At 38.2% G+C, this 12,454-nt stretch overlaps 1 protein-coding gene across 1 annotated transcript in view; it reads left to right on the top strand.

The window, feature by feature from the left end:
- Window positions 1-824, top strand: part of LOC309799322 (uncharacterized protein) — a gene marked incomplete at its 5' end in the record, with an annotated part of 89,502 nt that extends 88,678 nt beyond the window's left edge. Inside the window, one exon of the mRNA XM_082612271.1 lies at window positions 95-824. The remainder of the gene's footprint in view (window positions 1-94) is intronic.
- Between the last annotated feature and the right edge of the window lie 11,630 nt (window positions 825-12,454).

The following is a 12,454-nucleotide window of genomic DNA, read 5'->3' as shown; positions in this document are numbered from 1 at the left end:
GTTGAATGTGGTGGAGGTGAGGGAATCAGTTCCAAGATTAGGGTACCAACAAATGTGTTTTCTCGTTTGGTGGTTCTCTTTTGCTTTCTCCCAGTTGACTCTCTATAGAGAGAACCACCTGCTGTATCCTGAGACAGTCTTGGTGGAAAGTGACTCGTGATGAGAGACTGAGGCCACAGCTGCTTGAGTGAGCTGGCAAGTGGATCCCATTGTAGTCTAATCTAGATGTGACTGAAGCTGGACCAACATCTTGATTGCAGCCTATGGAGATGCTGAGCGAAGAGGAACCAAACCAAACTGCGTCAGATTCCTGACCCCAGAAACTGTGAGATAACAAGTCTTCATTCTTTTAAGCTGCTAAGTGTTGAGGTGATTTTTTAGACAGCAGTGGATAACTAACATAGAAAGCTTGTTGGTTAAGCAAGCAGTTTGCCCCTCCTCTGTCTCTTTTACTGATTTTTTTTTTAAATCTCCTGATGCACTTCTTTATACTTCTTCACTATTTTATGCCTTGTCACTTTTCTTATTAAATCTTTTCTTAAAATGTTATGTTTTACAGCAGTCAGCGACAGATAGACATAATAGAAAGTTTAAATGGCTATTTAAGTTTTAATAGTTCAGAGGTTGATAAAAGCAAAATGAATAGTCGTATGAATTTTTATAAGTCTAACTGTATTATAAAGTTAGGAGGCATTTTGCTTTGGTAAATTTCACACTTTCAGAGAATAGATGAGCTCAAAGTACTAAAGTACTTTTATCTTCTCTGCTTTGTAATTTTAAAAATTTTGGTAAAAACTATGGTTGTACTTATTAAGTAAAAATAACAGTCTTCAGATTTTTGATGTAATTAAGTAATAATTAAAGAAAGACCTCTTGGTATCTCATTGATGATTTTTGGCTACTACAAGATAAAATGAACTTTGGGCATATATAGATGAAATTAACTTATTTCCATGAAAATCTTGTACGCTGGATACTACAGGGATTTAGTCTTCAGTAATTCCCTTCCTATCTTTCCTCCAATCTTGAAGTATTTCTGAGAGGTTCCAGGAGATTTTACAAACCAAACCAAACCTGACACTGCGCCAGCCTCCTTTTCCCTACTTCTGCTTTCCATTGAATTATAACCACTCCCATTAGCATCACTGTTCTCCTGGCTGCTTGCAGTCACCCTCAGCAAGGACTGCTTCCCCCTGCTGACAATCTCATTGGGTAACAGCAATCTGGCCACCAAGCTGTGCTGCTTCTGGGAACCACGACCCCCCTGGAGTGCTGACTCAAACTTCCAGAGCTGTCAGTATGGGGGACTCGAAGGAACCTTCTTTCATCTTTCGGTGTAACTCTCTGGTAAAATGGTACCGAAGAACTTCATTTTTTCCAATATCATATACAGCCTTAATGGAGCAGTTCTTCCTGTTTATTCAGAGAACCAAGCATAAATCCGTAAGTGGAGCCAACAGACTTATCTCCATGTCAAGCACCTTGCTAAATTCCGAACTGCCCCACGTGTTAAGGCTAAGGTTTTAAGATTGGGCTCAAATTAAAATCCTTCTTTCTTCCTCTTCTTAGAATGAAGCTGTCTGTAAGAAAGCTTCTCAATTTTTCATACAATAGATTCTAGGGAAGGCATGGCCAGAATCATCTGAATCACAGCAAAGGAAACTACTTGACCTCAAACTAATTCCACCCACCATCAAAGGAAAGTCATCCTCTACCCCTTTCATGTCCTTCTGTTAACAACAACAGCAAAAATGGCAAAAACAAAAAATGAATAAATGTCTCAAGATTTCATGGTAAAAGCACTGAATTTAAAAATTGGGAGATCTGTGTTTCAGACTAGCTCTAACGCACACTGCTTCTTTGATGCAAGTCAGACTGAATATTCTCCCAGAGTTTTCCAGACAAAATGATTTCCTCATCTCTAAATAAAGTTTCTGCAATAGTTGATCGCCTAAAGTCTTTTGCAACTTTAAATCTCTACAATTGAATTAAGAAGAAAAATGAAATTTGGCCAAAATATTTAGCAAAAGTATTATACAACTTCGTTAGAAACTTTGTTTTACACATGTGCTTATTGATAATTGTGGGGTTTTTTTGATGCTTATCAATTTTTACTCACTTTTCCATTTATTCAACTGAAATATAAAGAGGGAAAAGCATATGTTACTTTGTGTTAATAATCAGATTGACCAATTAAAAAATATGTAGATGAGATGAGAAAAGAAAACTTGAAAGAAAAGTAAGCAGAAAATACATATTAAAGCAGGACAAGTACAAGGAGGTGTGAAAGGAATGACAATATGGGGAATGAGAAGAAGGGTCATCCTGATGTTTCCATTTTTTATTTCATCTCATTTCCACTCTGAGGAAGTCAGCAGCATGTTATAGTTTTTGCTGTTTTCCTTCACAATAGCAATTCTCAATGAGGTGGAAATCACATCATGAGTCGATCAAAAAAGAAAGGGGACTGACTCAGACACCTGACTCTGAGCCCTGACACCAGCTGGACTCAATGCTTGTGTTACCAACTTATCTTGTACCGAGCGCCCCAACACAACTAAAATATGTCAAATAAGTATACATGTAAACTATAAAGAAGTCTGATTTCATTGCTAGATTTATTTGACCTTGTATAATATCTGCACGTGTACACAAGCTGCCCCTGGGTAATAGAAATATTATGTGTCTTCTATTTTATTTGACTCAATGCTGTCAGAAGGGAATGTCAGCCATCAGGAGCAAAATGGCAATCTGATTCCACAAGAAGAACTTTCTTCCCTTTGCAAATCTTCACTGAAATTGCAAAAGAAAGCAACAGTAGAGAAAAGTTGAGAACATAAGGAATGATGCTATTCACATTGTGAAACCTTTGAAGAATTCCTTCACTAAATATAGGCAGGTGAGCCTAGATTGAGGGAAGGACTGGTACCCTCAGATATTGCAGATGGGAATGCAGCTAATACCACCCCAATGAAAGGGAGTTTGACAACATCTAACAGGATGATACATCCATTAGCTCTTTGATTTAGTAACCTCACTTCTAGGAATCTATTCCAAAGATCTACTGAAAAAAAATGAAATGACTTATGTACAGTTATTTGTTGTAAGATCAATGAATACTAAAATATTTACAATAAAATGACCCTCAACAAGGGGGACACAATGAATAAATGATGCCACCTCCTCATAATGAAATAGCAGGATGTGTAAAAAGAAAGAGGGAAAGCCAGTAGCCACCGAAAAGGTGAAATCTCCTGGATGTTTTGTTCAGTGAAGAAAGCTGGATGAAGAACACTATATATTTTATGCTACCTTTTGTGTTAGAAAATGTTAGGCAGGTTATGTATTAAAATGTATTTGCAAAAAGAAGCACTAGAAAGATAAACCAAAAGCTAGAATGGCTACCTATAGGTAGAAGGCAGTAGGAATGGAAGTTAGACTTCTCTGAGTAGGTCTTTTATATATACATGCAAGCTTGTAAATATATATGTTGCATATGTTTTACATATTCAAAAAATTAAATTAAATTAAAAATACTGACATTCATAAAATTAAAAATGAACTGAAATAGATGAAGCTAACTGCCTATCCAGTTGGTAGAAAAAATCATTATTTTAAGTGAGTTTATATGATATATAATATTATTATGACAGTGCCAACTTTGCAGAATATATATTAGGGATACATAAAGCTATAAATAAGTCTTAAATTTCATTTAATGGTTTAATTCTTCAGTAATTCTGGTATCATGAAACTATTTTATATAAATTATAAGATAATATAAATAATTTACAATACATAATAATGTTAATATTATAAAAGCCAAGATTTTCAGTATAACTGAAAAGAGAGACAAATATAAAATCAAATAATTTAATTAAAAACCATGTAATGCTATAGTTTAATTGGAAATAGTATAAACACATCTTTAAAAAACAAATATGTATGTCCAAATTTTGTCCACAGCAAAAGCCTAGAAGCAATGACAGTCTTGGTAAGTTGCATTATTTGTTCAAACCATTCTCTGTCCCTTTCTCCTAGACCCATTTCCCTCTCAAGTGCCACTTCCTATACAGGAGGAAGAGCAGGCTCACAGCTTGGAGAAATGCCTGTATAACGTGAAAGGTATTCACCTTAAAGGGAGGAGGCCATGTCAGTAGACTGCCCCACAATTCAGGGGCCTAATTTAAACGTGAAGGGATAGTTTGAGGTTCAAATACACAAAGGAGAAGAGAAGAAGAACTGGAAAAGACAGTTTTAAATTTTGCAAGGAAAAAATGATGTTTTTCCAATTATCCTCTGAGGACGGAGAGTGTGGATAGGGAGAGTTTGCTCTCAGGGTGCAGGAAAGATGGTGCCATCATTAACCCTTGCTGAGGGTTCTCGAAGTTGAGCTTTACAATCACAGTTGGTAAACTGTCATTAAATGACACTGTCTCTCTTTTGAATTCTGCTTCTCCTCCATTTCTTTTTAATATTTTGTTTTATTTTATATTGGAGTATAGGTGATTTACAATGTTGTATTAGTTTCAGGTGTACAGCAAAGTGTTTCACTTATACATATACATATATCTATTTTTTTTCCGGAGATTCTTTTTCCATATAGGTTATTACAGTGCATTGAGTAGAGTTCCCTGTGCTATACAGTAGGTCCTTGCTGGTTATCTATCTTATATATAGTAGCACACAGCACTAATTCTCTGCTGGGACTATGGCTAAATTTAGGTTGTTTTAAATTATATACTGGATATTGTGTACTGGGCTCTGGGAATATCATTTTTGATTGATAAATACGACTGAGTGAATTGGTAGTTAAATTTTAAATCGCTGTCACGTCTTCTTGGTTCCATGGATTTGACTGTGTTGTCTAAATGTTGGGCAGGTGGAATGGGTTCCCTGTGCTCTATTGAGGCTCAAGGGATTCCTGAGAGTCCTGAAGACACAGAAGGAAGAATATCTATCCTGGTGGAAGGTAAGTGTGGATGCATCTGTTAAAGAAGAAACTAAAATTCACATGGGCACTTGACGTGAGATCCCTTTGATGAGGATGGAGGAGAAAAATAATAAATTAGTGTGAGAAGATGATTTTGCACATATTGTACTTTCATTTCTTGGCTATAAAAAAGATAAATTAATTTAATCAGAGATTTAGTTACTTTGCTGAAGTCAGAAATGTATCCCCGATATAAGTTGATCCTGAGCCCCTTTTTTGTCAATGAAATATTCCTCAAAATGTGTTTGGACTACCTTAAATATATAAACTTTTAAAAAGTGACTAAAATGTAACTATCTACCAGAATTATGTAATTTATTTTTAAACATCACATTATATATTTTCACACAACGTTAAAATCCTAGGACACATGTTCTGTGAGTCAAGTTTGGGAAGTGTCTCTAATGCACTGTCTCCTTTCTCAGGTGGACTATGGGTCCACCAGATGCCAGCCTGACACCTTCACACATGTCATATTTTAAACTTCACAATTTTCAATCTAATAAAGGATTATAGTAAAGCCTTCAAGGAAGATAAGGCCTACTTGGTAATTATTCTTAAAATATCTTAAAGCATTTGATATTTTACTTAGGATATGATTTCAAGGTAATAGACTGAGTACAGGCTTTATCTCCTTTCCCTGCTGAGACAACATTACAATAACAGCAAGGGAATTAAAGGGTGTAATTCCACAGAAACACAAAATGAAAGAACCATTGTGGGTGAGAAATTTTAAAACATGTCAGGAAGCACATATGCGGGTAAAACAGGGTATAACTGGAGAAGTGGATTGGGGGAGACTCCAGTCCAGATCTGTCCTAGCTGAGGACAGATGGGATCTCCAGAGTCCAGAGGGGTATGCACACTGGAGAGGGCAAGCAGAAGGAAGGGAAGGAGCTAAGCAGGGAGTGGACACTAAATGTCTATACAGAGCAGTTGAACTTCAGTCAGCTCCTCTACCACAACATTAAATATCGCCTGATGGCCAAGTGTTGACTGACCAGAAAAATCAAACAAACAAACAAACAAAAAAACAGGTTTCTTCTGGAATAACATTAGCTAAATATTGTGAATTAACTAGAACCAACCCCTCTGAATTTGGCGTTGGGGGCCCTGGAGTATTGTTCCTACTGCACACGTTCACCTGAAGAACTCAGTCACTCTATTTCCTCACTCACGAATATCTATTTGTAGGATTGTCTTGTTGATCTCAAGCAGCCCAATGTATTTGAATAATATCTGTATCCTAGTGATTCTGAAAGTTAATCTCTAGTCCAGCCCTCATTCCTCAATGCAGACTTCTATATCCAACTGCATACATGACATTGCCAGTGGAATGTCCAAGAGATATCATGCTTTCCACAGATCCCAAACCAAAGTCCTTGATCTTCACCCCAAACCTGCTCCCCATGCAACCCTTCCCATCTCAATTAATACAACTACATCCTAATAGTGGTTTAGGCCAAAACATTAGAGTCATCCCTGAAATCAACTCAGTCAGGCCACTCTATTGGCTGTTCCTTATAAAGGCTATCACTTTGGGCCAACAGGCACATGGAAAGATGCTCAACATTGCTAATTATTGCAGAAACGCAAATCAAAACTACAATGAGGTATTACCTCACACCGGTCAGAATAGCCATCATTAATAAGTCTACACATAACAAATGCTGAAGAGGGTATGGAGAAAAGGGAACCCTCCTACACTGTTGGTGGGAACGTAAATTGGTGCAGCCACTGTGGAAAAGAGTATGGAGATTCCTCAAAAAACTAAAAATAGAATTAACATATGATCCAGCAATTCCACTCCTGGGTGTATATCTGGACAAAACTATAATTCAAAAAGATACATGCACCCCAATGTTCATAGCAGCACTACTTACAACAGCCAAGACATGGAAACAACCTAAATGTCCATCAGGAGATGAATTGATAAAGATGATGTGGTACATATATGCAATGGAATACTACTCAGCCATGAAAAGAATGGAATAATACCATATTCAGCAACTTGGATGGACCTAGAGATTATCATACTAAGTGAAGTAAGTCAGAGAAAGACAAATACCATATGATATCACTTACATGTGGAATCTAAAATATGACACAAATGAACAGAAATAAACTCTTTGTACAAAAACAGACTCACAGAAAAAGAGAACAGACTTGTGGTTGCCAAAGGGGAAGGGTGGGTGGGTGGGAGGAAGCATCGGGAGTTTGGGATTAGCAGATGTAAACTACATATATACAATGACTAAACAGCAAGGTCCTACTGTAGAGCACAGGGAACTATATTCAATATCCTGTGATAAGCCATAATGGAAAAAAATCTGAAAAATAATATATATATATATATATATACCACTGTGCTGTACAGCAGAAATTAACACAACATTGTTAATGTTGTTCATGTAAATTCAACTATACTTTAATAAAATATTTTTTTAAAAGCCTACCAGAAATGAGGGTCAGGGACACCCTCATTTTTGTGTGAGTTGTTGTGAAAGCCTCTTACTTCATTTCCCTGTCTCCCTGCTTCCTTTGGCTACCTACCTATAGCCTTCATAAGGCAAAGAGAGACATCCTTTTGAAATGTAAAATGAAATTAGTCCCTTCTAATAGGTGACATAATTTACATATATTTATTGCTTATTTTCTCTCTTCTGCCACTGGAATGTAAGCTCCTTGACTGCAGAGGGGTTTGCTTCTTCACTGATACCTACTAACTACCCAGAATAGTGCTTAGTACAGAGCAGGAGATGAATAAAATTTTGATTGACTAACTGAACAAATGAATGAATAAATAAATACATATTTTGAAATGGTTTTGTAAGGCTTCAATAGAATAATCTATCCCACAGTGCCTGACACAGAGAAAACACTAATCAAATATTGCTGTTCTTAGGAAATTTGCTCAGAGTAAATTCTGAGGTTAGTGGATCACTGAATCCACTCTCTTTAACATGTAGAGGAGTTTCCTATGTAAAGTTCTATACAAATCCTGAAAATGATTGGATAGCAACAAGAAAACTTAATTTGAGTCACTTTTTTGTTTATCAAATCCCATGCTTGTTTGCATGACAATAAAATTTTTGTTGTAAAATGTTTTTCATGAGCATTTTCTCAAAGCAAGATTGGCCGTACTGTAATTTTTTCTGCCTGGAGATAAGTAGAGCATCTTCTTAGCTGTCTTGCAAGTTGTCTTTATGCGAACTTATTTAAAAGAGTGTCTCTAGAAAAATCACCACATTTATTTTGAAAAATTTAAAAAAGTAACTGTCACACATTTCTTACCACTATTCCGTTAGGGAACTAACAAAGAAAATAATTTTGCAGCTAAAAGAAGACTTTTCAAAGTCAAGCCGACTATTCAGTTCCTCAGTGCTTGTGATGGGTAATGCTTGTCAAATCATAGGAATTATCATAACTACCCCTTCCTTGATTTTCTTGTCAAATCACAGAAATTTGGACTTCCCTGGTGGCACAGTGATTAAGAATCCACCTGCCAATGCAGGGGACACGGGTTCGAGCCCTGGTCCGGGAAGATCCCACGTGCCGCAGAGCTACTAAGCCCGTGTGCCACAACTACTGAGCCTGTGTTCTTGAGCCCGTGAGCCACAATTACTGAGCCCACGTACGATAACTACTGAGCCTGTGCTCTAGAGCCCGCGAGCCACAACTACTGAAGCTCGCAGGCCTAGAGCCCGTGTTCCACAACAAAGAGAAGCCACCACAATGAGAAACCCGTGCACTGCAATGAAAAGTAGCACCCGGTCACCACAATTCGAGAAAGCCTGCATGCAGCAATGAAGACCCAACACAGCCAAAAATAAAATAAATATATATATTTTTTAAATCACAGAAATTGTCATGCTCATCATAACTACAGAACTTTGGTTTCCCAGCTGGAAACATGGCTACTGTCCTTGGCATATGCAAGACTTTTAAGCATGAATCGAATTCCCATGTTTATTTTAGGTATTAACATAATGTAGGCAGAGCATATAAAAGATGTACAATCTTGGAGCTACAGTAAAAAGACACACACACAAAAATGCAGCTCACCATCGCTTTTCTATTTTTACCATTATTTAACACTGATAGCAGGGAAGGGTTCAACACATGGAAAACAAAATTTTGACCTAAAACACCTCATTTTTAAACAAGAGCACTTATCATCAGTTTAAAGGGTAGTGAGTTCACAAGGCCCTAGTGTGAATGTGGCCTGACCTTGGGGGAGGAGGTTTATAGCAAGGTCACTTCCAGCTGCCAGCAGGTGCTGCTTGGAGTGTCAGTCTAAAGACTTGATTCATTAAGTTCTGCCACTCTGGTACTGTACTCTTTATGACAAGAAAAACAAGAAGGAACAGTGAGTCTTTTCTGTGTAACCCATAAACCTTAACACTCTGACCTCAACCATATAAACCAGAAGTGAAAGGGGCAATTTCAAATCTGACCAATAAGACTGGTAAAGCACTTCCATGCTGGGATTAGAAGACTCTCTGTCCAGGTACATGGGGAAAAGAACAATTTGCAAATTCTTCTGTGTAGGTGATTACAGAACCGGTAGAGTCCATATTCTTTGCAGTGTTTCAGACACGTTGGTGAATGATGGGCAGACTCCTCATCAAGACCTGGTTTGCACGAGGGGCCGGGGGAAACATTTTGTGTAGAAAGACATGGTAAGGAAGGGGCCTTCTGTTGTAAGGAGAAGGTGGCATCTCATGTCTGTCGGTTTCCTTCCATGTAAAGCTTGAAAGACCCACACGTGTTCTAGGAAGAGAGAGTCCTCCGAGTAGAGAAGAGAGGACTATTTTATATTAAGCAGGGCACAAATACACGCTACTTTGGAATGCATGACTAGAGCACTAGGATATAGAAAATAATCTTTTAGCCTCCAGCAAACACACAAGGACTTCAGGCTGCGCTGCTCTCCTTGGGAGTTGGTGGGGCTGATGGTGAGTTTCTTTACCTGGAAGAAAGCAAAACAAAACAAAACAAAAAATCTATACCCCTAGTGATTTGCTGTATACAAGGATAGAATAAATCTTTTTTAAAACCCCTTTCTATATCCCAATGGAGGTAAGGGCATGGATGGAGACTATGGCTGAGAATGAAGACCTGGCTGATGATTCTTTTGCTTAAGAAAACTCCAGAATGTGTGCTTGAGTAGCTTTGGATAGTGTGGGTGTAGGTGGTGAACTGTGACATTGTCTTCTAAAGAAGTCATTGGTGATTAGCACACAGGAGAAGGAGGGAGAGGTCTTTAAAAAGAAAAATTGACCCTGACAAGACAGTCATGAACAAGTATTAGGATTTGGCCAGGAAGAAAATTTCGAATTTTCTCATGTTTATTTCAATATTTTGTATTTATTATGCTCTGGTATAATCTCCTACTAGTACTCCAACAGATAGTAAAAGTGCATTATATTAGTTTTTTATTTGCTATACTATTGATGGATTATGGAAAAGGTGTTGCATTCAGTATGGGATAAAGTCATGTGAGGAAAAGGATGGTGGAGGAGAGGGACTCAGGAGAAACAAACAAGCAACGTGAGCTGGAAGAAGCCCCCTTGGAGTATCTTGCATGGTAGGCAGCATTTTAAGATCACTCCCTATGGATGTAATGAGATTCCACTAGTGTGATTACATTATACTACATGACAAAGTAGTTTTGCAGATGTACATAAGGTTATTAATAGTTGACCTAGAGATAGATAGATGATTCTCCAGGTTCCCAATCTAGTGACATGAGCCTTTCAAAAGCAGAAAGTGTTTGGGCAGGAATTTGACATGAGGTTCCTTGCAGAGTTGGAGGGGACAGATGGAAGGACCAGAAGGCAGACTTCCAGGAGCTGAAAGTGGCCTTGGCTGACAGTTGGAAAGAAGACCAGACTCTCAGTCCTACAACCACAAGGAAATAAATTCTACCAACAACTTGAAAGAGCTTAGAAGTGAATTCATCCCCAGAGCTTCCAAATAAGAGTCTGATCTGGCCAACATTTTGACTTCAGCCTTATGAGACCCAAACAGAGAGCCCAGTTGAGGCCTCCTAGGCTTTTGATCTATGTAATGGTGAGGTGATCAATGGGTGTTGCTTTAAAGTGCTAACGTTGTGGTGTTTGTTACACAGCAGTAGAAAACTAACACACTTGCCACAACTGGGGTGAGAAAGTGCTGGCTTCCTTTAATAAAGGACATGGACACATGACTCCAGCCTAAGGCCTGGAGGATGCAGGGCTATCCATGTGCCCGGAGGATGCAGGGCTATCCATGTGTCAGGCAATAAACTGGAGTGATTTCAGGTCAGCATTTATTAGGTATTTTGATTAGGTGACCAAGGAATACCAAAATCCATGTCAGCTGGTCTGGTGGTCATGAGTGTGTGCCTCTCAACCTTCAAATAGAGGGAGCTTAGTTGACCAAAGACCCAGCTGCATTTTCCCTGAGGCTAAGTCTTTTGCAGCACTGCTCCTTGCCAACCTTTGAGTACAGGCTGAAGCCTAAGGTTGACCAAGCCCTGCCTAGACACATTAACCAGTTCCTGAGTGACAGGGAACAAAACAGAAACAGACTCAAAGACATAGAAGACAAATTTATGGTTACCAAAGGGGAAAGGGGAAGGGAGGGATAAATTAGGAGTTTGGGATTAACATATACACATTACTATATATAAAATAGATAACCAACAAGGATCTACTGTATAGCACAGGGAACTATATTCAATATGTTGTAATAACCTATAATGGAAAAGAATCTGAAAACGAATAAATATACGTATTGGGTTAGCCAAAAATTTCATTCAGGTTTTTCATAAGAAAATGGAAAAACTCGAATGAACTTCTGGGCCAACCCGGCATACATAATGGAATCATTTTGCTGTACACCTGAAACATTGTAAGTCAACTACACTTCAAAAAAAAATTTTTTAATAAAATAAAAAATTTAAAAGAGTCCTTGACAGCCTTGCTGAGCCTTCCTTAGATGATACAGAAGTCTAGGCACTTCTATCTAACTTTCCTTCCCTCCCTCTTCTCTGGGTCTGACTGCTCTCCCAGCCTTTCCCACCTCCCAACCAACCCAATTTTCCTTCACACAGGCTTTTCCCCTAAGACAATTCTTGAAAGCTTAACCCTGTCTTAGCATTTATCATTTGGAGGACCTGGACTAACACAACAGAATTATCTTTCCTCCTGTGAAATCCCTGGTTGCAATATGAGCATAAGATTGATGCTAGTTACACAAAGTAATACTATGTCACTAACTAGAGCTTGGGTCCTGAGTTCTAAGGCAGGGCTATTGTAAACTCATCAATTAGCTCATCAAGTGCTCCTTTACTGGATCTAACTTGGGCCAATGTTTTCCTGAATGTCCAAAAACCAGAGGAGCCTTTCAGTGCAAACTTGACCTACAAAACTATGTAATAAAGAATAGGTGTTGATTTAAGGGGCTAAGGTTGTG

Source organism: Mesoplodon mirus (genome assembly GCF_964341445.2).
Source record: "Mesoplodon mirus genome assembly, chromosome: 3".
Taxonomy (NCBI): Eukaryota; Metazoa; Chordata; class Mammalia; order Artiodactyla; family Ziphiidae; genus Mesoplodon; species Mesoplodon mirus.
The sequence above is the reverse complement of the archived record's forward strand: the minus strand, read 5'-3'. Positions and strand labels throughout refer to the sequence as shown.